Source organism: Podarcis vaucheri (genome assembly GCF_965113315.1).
Source record: "Podarcis vaucheri genome assembly, chromosome: 1".
Lineage (NCBI taxonomy): Eukaryota > Metazoa > Chordata > Lepidosauria > Squamata > Lacertidae > Podarcis > Podarcis vaucheri.
The window spans coordinates 21,494,275-21,511,486 of NC_138759.1; the positions used below are offsets into that span (position 1 = coordinate 21,494,275).

At 46.4% G+C, this 17,212-nt stretch overlaps 1 protein-coding gene and 1 long non-coding RNA gene across 2 annotated transcripts in view; one reads left to right on the top strand and one right to left on the bottom strand.

Annotated features, from left to right (window-relative positions):
• The window catches only part of LOC309535685, a 54,195-nt gene extending 43,224 nt beyond the window's left edge, over window positions 1-10,971 (bottom strand). The window contains exon 1 of the long non-coding RNA XR_014221344.1: window positions 10,846-10,971. This is a non-coding gene — a long non-coding RNA (uncharacterized lncRNA). The remainder of the gene's footprint in view (window positions 1-10,845) is intronic.
• SYNE3 (spectrin repeat containing nuclear envelope family member 3) overlaps window positions 5,898-17,212 on the top strand; it is a 104,684-nt gene continuing 93,369 nt past the window's right edge. The window contains exon 1 of the mRNA XM_082228784.1: window positions 5,898-6,240. The gene's annotated coding sequence lies outside the window, so the exon portion shown is untranslated. The remainder of the gene's footprint in view (window positions 6,241-17,212) is intronic.

Consider the following 17,212-nt stretch of genomic DNA (forward strand, 5'->3'; position numbering starts at 1 on the left):
GCTGTTCCACCAGGCCTTTGGTCAGGGCGCAGCCTGACCCCCTCCACTGGCAGTCTGCACAGAATTTTGCTTAATGGTTGCCATCAATTTGATTTTAATTAATTTTAATAATGAAAGGTTTTTAGAATGTTGGATTATTTTGATTGTTGTTAGCCGCCCTGAGCCCAGCTTTGGCTGGGGAGGGCGGGGTATAAATAAAATTTATTATTATTATTATTATTATTATTATTATTATTATTATTATTATAGAATGCATTTTTGGGCATACTTTAAACATGTTAATAATAATAATAATAATAATAATAATAATAATAATAATAATAATAATTTATTTGTATCCCGCCCTCCCCAGCTGAGGCCAGGTAACTTGGCTTCTTAAGTTCTCCATAGGTTTCAGTCTGGGTTCGACCCCTGCAAAGTCCAGGAATTACCGGTACCTGTAGGTCGCCCATTGTCTGTCCATATTGACTCTCTTAATTGTAAATGCTTCAATGGGGCATAACCATTGTTGTAGAAATTTAAGCATCAATCACTCTCGTTCCTTAAGGGTGTAAAGGTGTTTTCCTTTCTAGCAGATTTTTTTTTAATTGTTTAGTCATTCCTATCCATTCTCTTGGGCACTCTTATCGCAGGAAATGCAGGGAAATGCAACGCCCATCCCAGAGCAGCCTGCCAGCTAGAGAAGAGAAAGACATGCTGCAGAAGGCATGGGAAGATAGAACAAAAGAAGAAAATGTACCTATTAATTTAAGCTCACCACCCTAAATCATTGCTATTCCTCCCAGGATTTGTACAGGTACAGCATAAAACTCAGAGATGATCTCTGCATTGTTTAGTTGGCCAGGCAACTAGATGGTTTAACTACTGGGCTCATTCATCATTCCAGCTGCAACTTTGTCAGTTAACCTGATAACACTGTTGAATGGAGATAGAGACACGTAATGTGGTATAGACAAGTTTAGAGTTCAATTCCACACATTTCAAGTGGCAATACCAGCTCAGTCTCTACCCTCCCATGATTAAAAGCCAATAAAACACAGTTATCATTTATATGGTTTTGGATTTAAATGACTCTCAAGGTGCCCTCTAACCTTTTTTGCTGTTGGCATCTGTCTCTGGAGATGAATGGCTAAAATGATTCATTCAGTTTCATTTGTTGAATGTCTGTTAGATATCCCATTTGTTATGCAAACTAGGGGCAATATGTTTCCATGGAAACCAATTAGCTAGAGGCACTTCTAGAAGGTAAAGGTAAAAGACCCCTGGACAGTTAAGTTGCAGCATTCATCTAGCTTTCAGGCTGAAGGAGGTGGTGTTTGTCCACAGACAGCTTTCCGGTCATGTGGCCAGCATGACTAAACCACTTCTGGTGCAACGGAACACCATGACAGAAACCAGAGCACATGGAATTGCTATTTACCTTCCCGCCACAGTGGTACCTATTTATCTACTTTCACTGATATGCTTACGACACAGCGCCACCCGAATCCCAGTCTCCTAACAACTGTCAGCACCCGTAACAAACTATAGTACCCAGGATTCTTTGGGGGAAACAATGTGTCTAGACCACAGCCAGTATGACAAAAGACAGGATGTCCTTCCTCCTCTCTCCTTGAGGGGAAGTAAATGGTTTTTAAAAGTGAGAACTGTGTAATTCATGGACAGTTCAAGTACATTTGTTGCAACTTCAACATTTATAATGCATTTGTGTACAGTATTATGTATGTATCTCTCTATCTAACATGGTGGTGGTGGTTGTCCTTTAAAGAAAAGGTCAAAATCTAAAATTTTATGATGAAGTAACAAGAGGAAGGGAGCAGAGACACGTATAAACACTGCAAGAATGTCTGCCCATTTCAGTTGCATGACCTTGAGCTTAGCCCAGGGACGGAGACAATCATCCCAATAAAACTTTTTAGATGGGAAGCCTGCAGTAAGTTGAAAGCAAAAAGGAAATTCATCTGGGAGAGCAAATGGACAACCATTGAGTTCATCTTTTGCGGGGGGGGGGGGACTGGCGACGGGACAAATAGTAATAATGGGTGAATCAAGAGATGGGAAACCTGTGGCCCTCCAGATGCTGTGAAACATCTGGAGTTATGTGGGTTCCCTATCCCTAGCCAGTAGAAGGGGCAGAACCAAGCACACTGTCCCAAGCTTCTTGGAAAAAGGGGACGATAAAAATGTCATCAATTCAGCGCAGCTACCGTTTGCTTCTATTAAGGGCAGAAGACGAGAGAAATGATGTGCTGGCTGCTAACACAGCATGTTTCCTATGCTTACCATTCCATTTGTGACAATTGGACTATTTAAAGTCTGGACAGCTGCTATATAGGATTAAAACTGGCTGATAGTACAGGCAGAGTAGAGTCCTGTGGAAAGTCAGGTGTTGTGTGTCACTCACTGCCTTAATGTAACATGCTCCTTAAGAATCTGTGTCTCGTAAGTCTGGCGATTATCCAACCACACTTAAGAGCCTTTCAGGACCCTTTGATTTCAACACTGGGAGAGTTCTGCGCCTGGGGCCTCTCACTGAAATCGATGGAACATAAAAGCGCCAAGGTTCAGTTGAATATGGCCCTTAAAACAAAATTCCTCGAGGTGGCTTCACGGAGCCTTGTTCATCCCAGAAATGTAATTATAAAATACTTATTTGGCTGCACAAAATGGCACCAAAGTTCATCCCATAAAGAGCATTCAGATCACCATAAACAGAGCAACAGTAAACAGAGGTGAGTTGGTAGTTACCACTGCCTGTTCACCCATCGCACTGAGCCACTTTGTTTTAAACCATGACTTAATTGTGAACTTGCTGCACCATCACCACCTGCATGGATTGCTTATGGTTTGTTTGAAACGAAGAAAAAAATGCATTCTGAGTTCACACAACACAACAAGACGTACTGTGGTTGGTTTGTGCCATAAGCAAGCAGCTGTGAGGGGACAAGAAGCATGTTCACGATTAAGCCGTGGTCTAAAATAAACTGACTTAGTGTGACATGCAAAAAAGAGCCACTGTGAATTTTCTCTTGGTCATGAATTAGGAAAAATACAAAATGGGGGCGAGCAGTGAAGCTACCCCTCATAATGTTATACAGTGGTACCTCGGGTTAAGTACTTAATTCGTTCCGGAGGTCCGTTCTTAACCTGAAACACCACTTTAGCTAATGGGGCCTCCGGCTGCTGCCGCGCCACCGGAGCACGATTTCTGTTCTCATCCTGAAGCAAAGTTCTTAACCCAAGATATTATTTCTGGGTTAGTGGAGTCTGTAACCTGAAGCGTATGTAACTCGAGGTACCACTGTAATTCCAAAAACCTGCATTAACATGATGCCCTATTATTAGGCCAACCAACCAAAATAGTGTACACACTTTAGTAAAGCTGAATGCCCCAATATGCAGTTTTGTCTTCTAGGTCAACATGACATCCTCTAACTTTTCTGGTGTTGTAACCCTGCAAGGCTAAAGTATCCATTTTTCAGAGGGATCTTCTGAAAGCTTTTACATAGCCTGGGATTCATTCAACAGCTGGAGTTAAGCTGGCAGGCAGATGGTGTTTTAGTACTAATAGTTTGTATTAATCTGACTGCAACAAGATATTTTGAGCACACATTTTTTATTGACTTTCTGAGTCTATGGAACAGGGCTGTCTATAAATTACTATTAATTAACTTAATTAATTCAAGTCAGATGGGGACCTCAAAAAATGTTTGTATGTTTTTGTCATTTTCATCTCCTTTCCACTTTTATCCCACCGTGGATATGAATAAAAGAGAATGCTATTGAACACATAAGAGTTTTGTTTGTTTTTAATGTTACAGCTCCGCAAACGTACTCCTGCTGTATCAAAAAATGAGGTTATCCTGTGTACACTTACCTGAGAGCTTACTTCTGAGTTGACACGCATAGGATTGCACCAGCAAAGTATGCATCTATACCTCAAATGTATGTTACTTTTGCACCGCTTTGTCACAGGTTGCCCCCAAAATATTGGAAATCGTGGTTTAGTGGAGCTGTGCAGAATTCTAGTAGCCCCCTCCCAGAGAACCACAATTCCCTTGATTCCACAGAAAGAATGAATTATTCAGATTTAGGCTGTAAATGTTGACAGTAACTTTCCACTATTATATTTTTAAATTCATCAGAATGACCACTTTCTGCCTGTCAACTGAGAGCTTGAAATGAAGCTATTATTGGAGTGTCCCTTCAGCCCAAAGTTCTGCTAGCTGAGCTTTTTTTCTTGTAGGACTTCACTTGTGGAACTCCCTCAGCAAAGCTGCATTTTAGGGCACTGTTGCTTTTAGGACACCAAAATCAGTTCCATTTACCTAAACCAGTGGTTTTCAACCAGTGTGCCATGGCACCCTGGGGTGCCTTGAATGATGGTCAGGGGTGCCGTGGGCAACACTGGCCTCTTTCCCTCATCTGATGCCCTCTTGCTTCTCTGCCTCCCAAAGGCTTGCACAGGTGTTTGTTGCAGCAGCCCTGGCCACAAGCTCCCCAGGTGAATGGTGCCTCTGGGGCTGGCCAGGGGTGCTTCCCAGGCCCCTGTGGGGCAGTATGAGGAGGCACCTCTCTTTGGGGGGGGCAGCTCAGAGACCAGGGGCAGCAGCTGCGGCTGCCCAGAGGACACCCAAGGAAAGGGGAGAAGAGGCTGAGGGAACACTCCACAAAGGAAGGTGTTTGAAAAAGGGTGAGAGGCTGCCAGCTCTGCGGGCAAGGGGCGACGTAACTGGGCTCCTGAGCCCCACAGGGGTGCCACAGAAAGGAGGTAGTTGGTCAAGGGAGCTGTGGACTCAAAAGGTTGAAAACCTCTGACCTAAACTTTTAATACTAGTAAAGAGCAACTGGCTCTTTTAGAAGAAGATTGGATGAAGTTTAAAGAATATTTTTTTAAAAAATATGTTAATAATTAAATCCTAGAATAGCTTTGGAAGTGGATATAGGCTGTAGGGTTAGAAGTAGAAGATAGTGTATTTTAAAACAGTATTATTTGTAAGTGATAAAATGTGAAGATTTCTATGGTAAAAGTAAGTGTGATAAAAATGGTTAAAAATTATGATATATGTAAACCGCTAAAGATGAGGTAAAATGAAAATCAGATGGGGGGACTTGGGGAAGCTCACCTAACAATGTTTAGAAAAAATAAGGATAAGACAAGAATTTGTTTGTATTATTTGTTTTTCTGTTTGTGTTGTTTAGTTGTGCTCTAAAATGAATAATTTTTTTTTTGGGGGGGAGATCAACTGGCTCTTTTGAGAGGATTTGTGTTGATGTTTATATGCTGCCTATAGTTTTTAAATTACTGTGGGATAGTTTTGCTTTGTTTTACAGTAAACAAAATGACATGCTCCATGTATCAGTGGAACAAAAGCAGGCACTGACTTTTTCTAGGGAGGGAGATTGTGGTATCTCAGAGATCATTTCAATGTACTTTGATTATTTCTACTTTTAGTTAAGTATTTTTATTTATTTTCTTGATGGGGGGGACAGCTGCCCCCTGGCTATGCCCATGATCGGTGTGGTACGCCCTGCGTGTGTAGGGAGGCAAAGGCGCCCAGTATAAAGTTACTGTGGTTCAAAGGGGTTGAGAAGCCTAAGCGATTCCAGCAAGGAAAGCCAAACCAAACTGCAACGGGCCAAACCGACCCGCACCGCTTGTGTTTTTGAATGCGGCAACCTTGAATGCGCAAAAGGCCGTGGCTAAGAGGGGGCGGCGGCGTGAAGTTCAAAGGCGCCATCGTGCCAATGCAGGCCGTGTGAATTTGGTATATAAACTCGTTCCCGCAACTGCAAGCCTCGACCCCTAGGGAGCATCTGGCCATTGCATAAGCCTCGTCCGGCCTCTTAAGCAGTCCCTCCTGACGCGCTTACATAACACAAGCCCCGGCCGCCGCCATCCCAGCGACCCCCGGAAGATAAGATCTGCAGCAAGCACCCCGCACCTCCGATCCCAGGGCGCGCTCAGCCAAACCGTCCCCGGACACCTGTCCCGCCGCGCCTTTGCGCAGCGCTCTGCAGAGCGGAGCGATGAGCCCGGCCGATCGCAGGCAGGGCAAGCGGCGGCGAAGGCGGAGAGAGCGAGGCCCAGAGGGAGGAGTCTCCGGCAACGCCATCGACGGCCCCGCCGCAGCTCCGGGTCCTGGAGCCCTCCGGCTGCGGGCTGCCTTTATTTTGCTGCAGGAGCCTCCTCTGCACCGGGATCCTCGCGCGCTCCCTCCGTCTCTCCATGCCTTTTAGGTGAGTGGCGCGCTCGGGCTGACTTTGGACGACCCACAGCAGGGCTTCCCTCGGCCGCGCGACCGGAGCCCGCCTTTGCGGTCACTTTGACAGGCGATGGCGCCACCCTCAGCCTCGGTTCGGGGGCACCGGCTGCTGGCAAATGGGTGTCCCCCTTCTTCCCTTGACGGGGATCATCTTCCCCGCTTCCTCGGAGACGGGCAGGCAAAACTTTTCATGTCCCCCCCCCCCCCCAGTCTGCCCTCCTCGGGATCTAGCGGTCGTCGCGTGCGCTAAAAGCGCAGACGGGGAAATCCCACCCCGAGCCGGTTGTCGCCGCCAGGTCCCCTCCCAGTTCTAAGGCTGAAGCCTGGGAACTTTTAGAAGCGGCGCGGGGCAGCGTCACCACCGGCTGTGTTTCCGGACGCTAATAATATACAGTATCGATTGCTATTGCTATTAGATTCCCCGCTGCCGCATAGATAGATAGATAGATAGATAGATAGATAGATGATAGATAGATAGATAGATAGATAGATAGATAGATAGATAGATAGATATAGATGATAGATAGATAGATAGATGAGAGAGAGAGAGCGAGAGAGCGAGAGAGCGAGAGAGAGAGAGAGAGAGAGATTGGCGGTGAAAGCGGTTTGCGCGCGGCGCGGATCCTAACTGCCTCTGCATGTTGGAAGGAAGTCTCAGGGTGTCCTTTAGGGCTGCAGGCGGAGGTGCTGCATGCGGCACTCGCGGTGCGCTATGGAAAGGCCAATGGAGAGGGGGACTTTCTTGTATCGGATGACAGCTAGCCTTTGGTTTCACAAAGGAGATCTTTCTGTAAAACAGAAACTGAAAAATGCGAGGAGCAGAGATGGGGGGGGGGGAGCGAGGGGCGCTGGCAGAAAGGGGCCGGTTGTGCAATTGCCTCCTTGTATCGTACACAATGTAGCGGTTTATTTATAGTTCGTGGAAGGAGGAGCCTCTGGAAAAAGGCGCCTTTTTTTTAGAGAGAGAGAGAATATATTTTAACAGCTGGGCCGCTATTTTCTCAGAGATACATTTCCTGATAGTTTTGTTGTTGTGTGTGCGGAGAGGGGGGGGTGTTCTCCGAAAAAAGAACTTCTGTTCCACCTCCGACGTTTGGCGAAATCCTCCTCCCTCATTTTTCAGCCAGTGCAGAATTTCAGGCGTAATTGTGGGTCCAGAAGTAACTGTTTATTTTTGTTTTAATACTACCGAAAGAAGGGACAGCCTCGGTCTGAGCTTCTCCCAGCCCTCCTCTCTTAGCTCGCTGACCAATAGACACTAACAACAGAGTTTCATTCAGAATTAACTGACTCGAATATATTTTTCTGTTCATTTTCTTCCGCTTCTTCCTCCTCCAACGCCGGGGATCGGAATGGGGCGAGGAGGGGGCTTCGGCATACAGATCACTTCCTCTACCTTTGAGCTGCAGCCCTTTGTTGTAATTCCCTATAATCCAGTAGTTCCATCATAGAATTGCAGGGTTGGAAGGGACCACGAGGGTCATCTAGTCCAGCCCCTGGCAATGCGGTAATCTTTTGCCCTACGTGGGGCTCAAACCCATGACCTTGAGATTAAGAGTCTCCTGTTCTACCTACAATTGTTCTGGAGAATATTTGGCAAATCCCCTCCACCTAAATTTTGCCACCTGTCTGTAGGGGTCACAAATCTTAAGAACCATTTTCACTTCATCCTAAAATAGTTATATTTGCTCTACTTAACATGAGAGTGGAGGATTCATGACTTGGTGCCTTCATGGGTGAAAAAGCAAGTTAATAATTCCTTGGTCTGAAATGGTCTGAAAACGTCAAATGCAGTAGGCAGGATTCCTCCCAACGTACCGGTAGCTTGAAACCTTTGACTCTTAGGAAAGTCGGAAGGGGAGGTGGCAGAGAGAGAACTTCTGCAGTACTTCTTCATGCACCACATAGTTAAACTAAAAAGGTAAAAAAGGTAAAGGACCTCTGGATGGTTAAGCCCAGTCAAAGGCGACTATGGGGTGCGGCGCTTATCTCGCTTTCGGGCCAAGAGAGCCGGTGTTTGTCCACAGACAGCTTTACAGGTCATATGGGCAGCATGACTAAACTGCTTCTGGCGCAACGGAACACCGTGATGGAAACCAGAGCGCATGGAAACGCCTTTTACCTTCCCACCACAGTGGTACCGATTTATCTACTTGCACTGGCATGCTTTCAGACTGCTAGGTTGGCAGGAGCTGGGACAGAGCAACGGGAGCTCACCCCATTGCAGGGATTCAAACCACCGACCTTTTGATCGGCAGGGTATGGAACTCACTATCAGCCACTAATGGTTGCCAACGTAGATGGCTTTAAAAGAGGATTAGCCAAATTTGTGGAGGATAAAGTTCTTCCTCCCCAGTTGGAGGTAGCAGTGTTTCTGAACGGTAGTTGCCGGAAGCAACAGCGGCATCTGCTCAGCTACTGTGAGAACAGGATGCTAGACTAGATGGGCCATTGGCCTGATCCTGTGAGCTCTTCTTATGTACAGTAATACCTCATGTTGCATTAGGTTCAGATTGTGTCCTTTTGGCTTGCAAACGCGGCAAACCTGGAAGTGTATACTTCCGGGTTTCGCCGCGCGCATGTGTGCAGAAGTGTTCTACGTGCTTTGTGCATGCACAGAAGCGCTCTATTGCACTCCACGCTTGCGCAGAAGTGCCGCTCTGGTTGCAGACTTTCCTGGGTGCGAATGGCACCCTGGAACAGATCGTGTCCGCAACTAGAGGTACCACTGTACATATGTTCCAGTGCCGTTGCTCTTTCAATAGATAAAAGGGTGCAATTTGGTACAGGGGTCAAATCCCTGCTTGTGTGCACACCATACACTTAAAGCACATACACACACCCCAGCCCACTGTAGCCTACTCTTCACAGAGGTACAGTTTCCCACCACCCTTAGCAAACTACAGTTCCTAAGATTCCTTGGACTGGAGGTCCCTCTACCAGCTGCCTGGGTTTGTGGCTGTCTGACAGACCCACCCGCAGAGGAGACAGTTGAGCAGGAACTGCAGAGCAGGTGCAGAAGTGTCTGCCTCGCAGCATGTGAAGTGGCTTGGGAGGAGGGGAGGCACAGGGATACACCTGTTCCGAACTAGGGATGGAGCCTTCAGCTGCTATGTACAGCCTGAACTGCTTGACCACTGAAGCACAGCTCTCATTCCAGCTCCATCCTTTCTGGTCTGCAGAAAGGGACAGTGGGATCAACACGCAATTGTCCTATATATGTCTCTAGTTTTTATTCAGAGAAGACCCACCAAAATCAGTGGCCATGACTACTAATTTAGGCCCATCAATTTCAGTTTGTCTACTCTGAGTAAAAGTTAGTTGAATACAACCCCTGATAATTTTTTGCTCTTGTTCTAATTTACAGCATTCCCAAGAAAACACAATGTTTTAGCTTTATGATCCACCTTACTCTTTGAAAACATGAGGAAAACAGGCAGTTTCCAACAATCAAAATAAAAAAAATCCTTCCTGTAGCACCTTAAAGACCATAGAATCATAGAATCATAGAGTTGGAAGAGACCACAAGGGCCATCGAGTCCAACCCCCTGCCAAGCAGGAAACACCATCAGAGCACTCCTGACCTATGGTTGTCAAGCCTCTGCTTAAAGACCTCCAAAGAGGGGTATTACTCAGAAGGGTGGTGGGAATCAGAGATTGGCAGATAGCTGAGATGAGCCTGTTGACGACTCTGCCAATCTCCGATTCCCACCACCCTACTGAGTAATACCCCTCCCCACCTTCTCACTATATAGAAGGATCTGGCAACTTCTGTTTCAGTGTATCTGAAGAAGTGTGCATGCACACGAAAGCTTATACCAAGAACTAACTTAGTTGGTCTTTAAGGTGCTACAGGAAGGAATTTTTTTTATTTTGACTATGGCAGACCAACACGGCTACCTATCTGTAACAGTTTCCAACAATGTTATTGTTTCCTTTGCCTACCTTTCCAAATTTAATAATATTTGTAAGCTGCAGCATAAGCATAAACTGAAATCAAGATACTTAGGGTGCTCATGCAAGGTGCAAGGATATAGCTGTGGGAAAACACAGGTAGATGTTGGTGGAGAAACTTCTCCAATCGCACCTGTTCACCTGTTCACCTTCTGTGACTGGAAACCAGCACTGCTAATTGTGCCTGAGCCGAGCCAATGGGTATATGGAGATCTTATACCATCCTTGAGCTTCCAGCCTAAAAAAGCAACAACAACAACAATTTATTATTTATACCCCGCCCATCTGGCTGGGTTTCCCCAGCCACCCTGGGTGGCTCCCAACAGAATATTAAAATATTAAACACATATATCTTCCCTTAGGGAGATATAAGGGACAATGCAAAGGTAGTGTGCTGGCTGGCTGCTCAGCAAAAAGTGAGCCCGTTCTAGCCTTCCAATGCAGTGATCACAAAGGCATTGTTGGCTTGTTTGGATGATTTAAGTGCTTAATCAAAAAGCTGCCCAAAGTGAAACACAGCTAGAATCCAGAAAGCAATGAAAAACAAATGTGCATAAAACAAACACCATGCAAACACAGATGAAAATCAATACAACTTTAGAATGAATATAGGTAACTAAATTACCTGTCTGGGTAAGCATTTTCAGCAGGTCTCTAAAGCAAAACAGCAAGGGCACCTTCTTAATGTGAATTGGCAGGGAGGTCCAAAGGATGGCCACAGTAAGGGACTGACTCCAAATGCAGAACGAACAATCTATGGCCTTTGCAAAAGGTACCTCACCTTAGAGGCGACTGAAGAATGCTAAGAAGTTAGTGGATTAGGCAATCCTACTGCATTCAGTGCTGCAGGTACAGTATGGGTGTGCATGGAACTGCTGCTTTAATTTTATTAAAGTGTGTTTTAATTGCAGCATTAAATGCATACGTTTATGTATTTCAGACTACTTATTTTTAGGGTTTTGCTGTTTTGCATCGATTTAATTCCCCCCTCATTACCTGTGCATTACCTGTTCTAAAGATAATTGAGATGATATACGTAGAGCACTTTGAAATCCCCTGTTTAAATGCTAAGCGTTCTTCTTAATGCCAAGTAGAAGCAGGCATTAATTAGTTTCAGGAGCCCTCCTGAGGCCTCCTCCTTTACGTCTTTATTACTGGCTCCAGGTAGGACCTAAAGGGGGGGGCGGCAGGTGGAGAAACATGTTAACATTTTGTCCATCAGATTACTGTAACACTATGACTTGTCCTCCGAGTGAAACATGTTCATTATCCACCCATTAGCATTGTGAACAAGTCTTGGCTTGTGCCTCTGCAGAGTTAAACTGCCAAAAGAGCTGCTCTCCGGGGTATAATTACAGCCCGGCACGTGATGACCTTTTTGCATCGTAGACGTGTGTTGTTGGCACCCTTTGGTGCCTTCCCACTGGCGGCTGCTTGGTGGGCCTGTCTCTGCAAGGGATAAACAAAATATCTCTTTCCAGAAAGGGAGGCGCCTGCACGAAAGAGTCTGGGCATGGAAGACCCACCCGATTCAGCAGGGAAACAAGAGGAGGGCCGAATAAATTGCTTGCCATCGGCCAGCTTCAAAGCATTCATGCCAAACCATCCAGCTCTTTCTCCAGCTCTTTGTGCAGAGGGGAAGACAGCCAACAGCTTTTTCGATTTGTGGATTTAGAGAGGCCACTCAATATGTTCCTTTTATTGGGGTGGGGGGACGTGTGTTGCTCAGACTGTTGTTGAACTGCAGCTCCCACCTTAGATAGCTCAATCGGCAGAGCGTGAGATGCTTGATCTCAAGGTCTTGGGTTCGAGCACCACGTTGGGAGAAAGATTCCTGCATTGCAGAGGGTTGGACCAGATGGGTGGTCCAAGTTTCCAAGATGGCAGCGCGTGCAGATGTTGAAAGCTCCCTGGAGGGGAGTCAGGGTTTGTTCGAACGAATTATTTATAGCCGATCGCACTCTTCCTATTAAGTTGTGGGTTGACATAGCAGCCGGCACAGCGATTCCTTCAAGTAGCTCTTTATTAAGGTAAGCTGGAACAGAACTAACTGTGAACAGCTCAGCCGGCCTGTATTTATAGGCAGCCGGCTGTCAACATTGTAACCACCACAGCCCGGAGTTCCCGCCTAAAATAACTGCCGCGGACCTGAGTGAAAACTATCTACAGACCTGAGTGAAAACTATATACAATATCCCCCTGTTGGCCCAGGGTGAAACTACACTACATAACACTTCCCACCTTGCATCAAATCTATGCTTCCAGGTGCCATAAGAAAGCTGCAGAGATAGCGCAGGATAACCTCGGAAATGATCTCTTTCATCTTCTGCCTTCTGGAAGAAGGTAAAAGGTAAAGGGGTAAAGGGACCCCTGACCATTAGGTCCAGTTGTGACCGACTCTGGGGTTGCGGCGCTCATCTCGTTTTATTGGCCAAGGGAATCGGCGTACAGCTTCTGGGCCATGTGGCCAGCATGACTAAGCCGCTTCTGGTGAACCAGAGCAGTGCACGGAAACGCCGTTTACCTTCCCACTGGAGCGGTACTTATTTATCTACTTGCACTTTGATGTGCTTTCGAACTGTTAGGTGGGGCAGGATAAAGATTAGGACTAGCCGCCTGAGAAACAGTTTCTACCCAAATGCGATTTTGGTTTTAAACGCAGTGTAAGGAGTCTCTATGAGAGTATATTGTATTTAAAAATGGGGTATCAGAGTTTTTAGGGGGCTAACCAGGTTGGGATAGCTGGGATAGCAGGCTTGTTGGGTTTTGAATGTTTTATGTAGATTTTTCAATTTCGTTGTTCTGTATGGGACAATGACAATAAAGATTATCGTCTCGTATTGAATCATTTTGTATCGTGGTTACTTCCAACTCTACAGATCTATGATCCCTGGCTATTGGCCCTGCTGTCTGCGGCTGAAATCCAGCAACACCCTTTTATTAACACACCTCTTTGCAACACAGTCCTGTTGTGTGGTATTAACTGGAAAAGGCTACCAACTTTTGTTTAACCTGAGGACTCACCAACGGGCAGTGGTCTTCAACAGCTGTTTCTAGAGCTAGCCACAGGGTTTTACTCGATGGTTTTGGAGAGCCAGAGAAGGAGCTTAGTGGCTGGTGACAGCTCTGTGACACATTTCACAGTAGCCAGCTAGCTATGACGGCTGAACTCTGCCCCCGGGGCTGGAGCCAGTATTGCTTCTGAATAACCAGTGGCTGGAAACCACAGGAGGGGAGAGTGTACTTGGTTTTGGGTCCTGTTTGCCGGTTTCCCACAGGCATCTGGTTGGCCGCTCTAAGAACAGGATCCTGGACTAGATGGGCTATTATTGGTTTGATCCAGGAGGCTCTTCTTATGTTCTTACACCCTGGTGCTGGGGGGACGCTGTATCTAAAGAGAGAGAAACAGTTTGGCGTTGCAAGATAGACAGCTGCCACGGGGTCAAACTGAGTCTTGGGACATCTTAAAAACTAGCAGCCTTATTACAGTGGTGCCTCGCAAGACAAAATTAATTCGTTCCGTGAGTCTTTTCCATCTACCAAATTTTTCGTCTTGCGAAGCACGGTGTCGGAAAAGTTTTGGAAAAGATTCAAAAATCACCAAAAACCTCAAAAAAGGCTACCACACCGCGTTCTGTGAGTTGCTCCTCGAAGTCAAGTCGCAACTGTATTAACGGTGTTAAGAAAAAGGAAACAAACTTGCAAAAAACGCAAGACGTTTTCGTCTTGCAAAGCAAACCCATAGGGAAATTCGTCTTGCGAAGCAGCTCAAAAACCGCAAAACCCTTTCGTCTAGCGAGTTTTTTGTCTTGCGAGGCATTCGTCTTGCAGGGCACCACTGTATAGCATTAGTGGACAAGTCTCTGCTTCATCAGTTGCATGGAGCATAACCTTTAAGTGGATTTACATATACAACAGGGAGGGTGTGTTGTAAGCAGTATGAGTTGCTGGTGGCCAGAAAAGAGGTTTGTCTCAAGGCAAATCTTAAAAAAATGTAGTATAAACACTGACAATTGGGAAACACTGGCCTGCGAGTGCTCCAGTTGGAGAACAGCCTTCACCAAAGGTGTCATGGGCTTTGAAGACACTCAAACTCAGGACGCAAGGGAGAAACGTGCTAGGAGGAAGGCACGCTTGGCAAATCCACACCGTGATCAACTCCCACCCAGAAACCAATGTCCCCACTGTGGAAGGACGTGTGGATCCAGAATTGGCCTCCACAGTCACTTAGGGACTCGTTGTTAAAACCGTGTTTAGGGAAGACAATCTTACTTGGCTACGAGTGATCACCAAAGAGAGAGAAGGGTTAGGAGAATGATATGGTTTGTATGCAGAATGGTTTGTTAGGAGAATGATATGCTTTGTATGCAGAATGCCCCAGGTCCAATCCCTGGCATTTCCAGGTGGAAAAGGCCCCTATCTGTAGCCATGGAGCTCCCCAGCCATTTAGTGGAACCATTTAGAGCCACCCAGAGTGGCGGGGAAAATCCAGCCAGATGAGTGGGGTATAAATAATAAAACTGTTTTGGACTACAGTTCCCATCAGCCCCAACCAGACAATGGTTTGGCTGGGGCTGTTGGCAGTTGTGGTCCAAAACATCTGGAGGACATCAGAGACACCAGTACTGAATTTGATGGGTAGGGACAACTGGCTGGGATACAAGCTCCAAGAGAACTATAGGCGTGAGGTTCTCTGGTGCTCCTGCTCTTAAGAGTTTACACTCCTGCACTAGGAGCCGAAGCACAAGCAAGAACCAGCTTCCTTACAGACACACCCTTAATCCCTTTACCCACCCATCTTCTCGTGATTCCCTTCCCCAAACTCAAAAGCAGCACGCAGCGTTGTAGTCTCTCTCCATGCAACACCTTCCCCTTTTTCCTTAGGAGAGTTCTGCCGAATCCAGTTTCATCCCCAGCCTTTCTTCTTCTTCTTGCTTCTAAAACTCTCAATGTGAGGGATTTAATTCCCAGGGAATTAGCTGCATCCTTTCCTCTCTGCCACCGTGTGCTGCCTTCCCTTTTAAGCTATCTGTTCTTCTCTTTTATCTGCCGCCGGAGGAGAAGCCAAGCCCCGTGTTTACACAGCAGCATGTCAGGCCTTGCCAAAAAGGCTTTCCTTGGGTTCTGGAGGTGCAGCTTGCATTCCCAGCTGAACCCCCTGGCACTTTGGATCCTCATTTGGCCCCTCCTTGGCTAGCCACAGATTCCTCCCGTGATTTGACAAATTCTTGGAGGATAAAGTTATCAGTGACTATCAGCCATGGTACCTGTATTCCACTTCTGCTGTTGGGGGCAGCAGTGCCTCTGAATACCAGTTTCTGGACATCGCAAGTGGGAAGAGTTGCACTCACAGGCTTCTGGACAGCCACACTTAACAACAGGAGGCCGCAGTCTGCTCCCCCCTTCTCCCTTGGACCACTCATCATCATCCCAACACCAATCCCCTGGCTCTGAGCCTTCTTCCCTTGGCGGTTCCCTGGCTGGTGCCTTACACCACTCCTTTGCCTCCAGCCAGTCCATGACAAGGTGCTCAAGAACTGGTCCTTACGGTTCCTCTCTAATATATGCCTGCTTCTAAATAGTTTACCCACATATTCAGAAGGTGTGCCTGGCTCAGGCGTTCCACAACAAGCCATTGTTTCTTTTTAAAGATGAGACGGCGTCACCAATTATTTTTAATGGTTTTCAGAGGAGCTTCCAAAATGTAGCAAGCTAGAAGGCGCACAAAAGGGAGGCAACAGCTTTGCAGCAGCTCCCCGTCACGAAGCGTTCCAGCCAATAGGCTCTTGAAAGAAACCAACTTCTCATTTCCTCCGTGACTTGCATCTCGGCAGGAAACCTCAGTGTTTTTTCAGCAAGTCTTAGGGAGCCTTTAACTTGCTCATCAGAATAAACTGGTCAAAGGGTGCTCATTCTCAAAAATTCCACCCACACCCCAAAATCTGATAAAGGTGTTTCCTTTTATTGATTGGTTTCACCAGTCTACCGCTGATAGTCACCCAAGTGGTGCCTCCTGCAATCTTTTGCTTTTTGCACTTTCCCTGTGAAAAATTTACACGTTCTTTGAGTGCTCAGCCTGAACATGCAATGGAAAGAAGTTTACAGGGGGCTTTGGGAGATGTGTGTGCCCCTTCCACCACGCCTGGCCTTCACGTGTTTAGCACAAATGTCTGTAGGGAATTCCGTGCTTGGGTGCCTCTTTGCAATCTGGACCCTGAAAACCCTGGAGATCTGTGCAAGGAAAATTTTCAGATGCAGAGATTTGGGCAAGGGAACAGTAGTTTATTTTTCAGTCGGGGGCTGGTCCACTGTCCCTCAGACCTTGTGGGGGGGCCAGACTATATTTTTGGGGGGACAAATGAACAAATTCCTATGCCCCACAAATAACCCAGAGATGCATTTTAAATAAAAGCACACATTCTACTCATGTGAAAACACCAGGCAGGCTCCACAAATAACCTAGAGAGACATTTTAAATAAAAGGACACATAGGACACATTATACTCAGGTAAAAACACGCTGATTCCCGGAACATCTGCGGGCCGGATTGAGAAGGCGATTGGGCTGGATCCGGTCCCCGGGTCTTAGTTTGCCTACCCATGGCCTAACACCTCATACACCTAGCAAATCACTGTAGCTGTTGGGGGGAATTTCTCCTTCATGTCCCTAAAGTATCAGAAGTCCCCTCCACTGTAACTCAGAGCAGAACTTTCAGTGTGGCTGCCCCAATTTTGCCAAACAGCATCTCTGTTTAGGTACCCCTGCTGTTTGTAGTTTCCAGAAACTTTTGAAGACATTCTTTTTTCACCAACCTGTTCCAGATGGATGAAAAAGGCCTCTGCCTTAGTTGTCCATTTTGTACAGTGGTGCCCCGCAAGACGAATGCCTCACAAGACGAAAGACTCGCTAGACGAAAGGATTTTTCGGTTTTGCATTGCTTCGCTAGACGAATTTCCCTATGGGCTTGCTTCGCAAGACGAAAACATCTTGCA